Consider the following 248-nt stretch of genomic DNA (forward strand, 5'->3'; position numbering starts at 1 on the left):
CCATTTGTACGTGTAATTGATAGGCAACGGTAGCTCGAGTGTCTAGAAACTGCCCAATCCACAACAATTGGATAGAGTCCCCAAGAGCGAATAGACAACAAGGCACCGAACTCTTAAGTTACAGAGTCAAATGTTGTCCTTCACATTCATATTTCACATTGGTTCATGTGACCTGCTTGACAGCTCTGATTTAGATCAAATCTGCCTTCAACACACTCTCAGGCAGCGCATTCCAGATCCTAATCACT

Source organism: Carcharodon carcharias, chromosome 7 (genome assembly GCF_017639515.1).
Source record: "Carcharodon carcharias isolate sCarCar2 chromosome 7, sCarCar2.pri, whole genome shotgun sequence".
In the NCBI taxonomy this organism is placed as follows: domain Eukaryota; kingdom Metazoa; phylum Chordata; class Chondrichthyes; order Lamniformes; family Lamnidae; genus Carcharodon; species Carcharodon carcharias.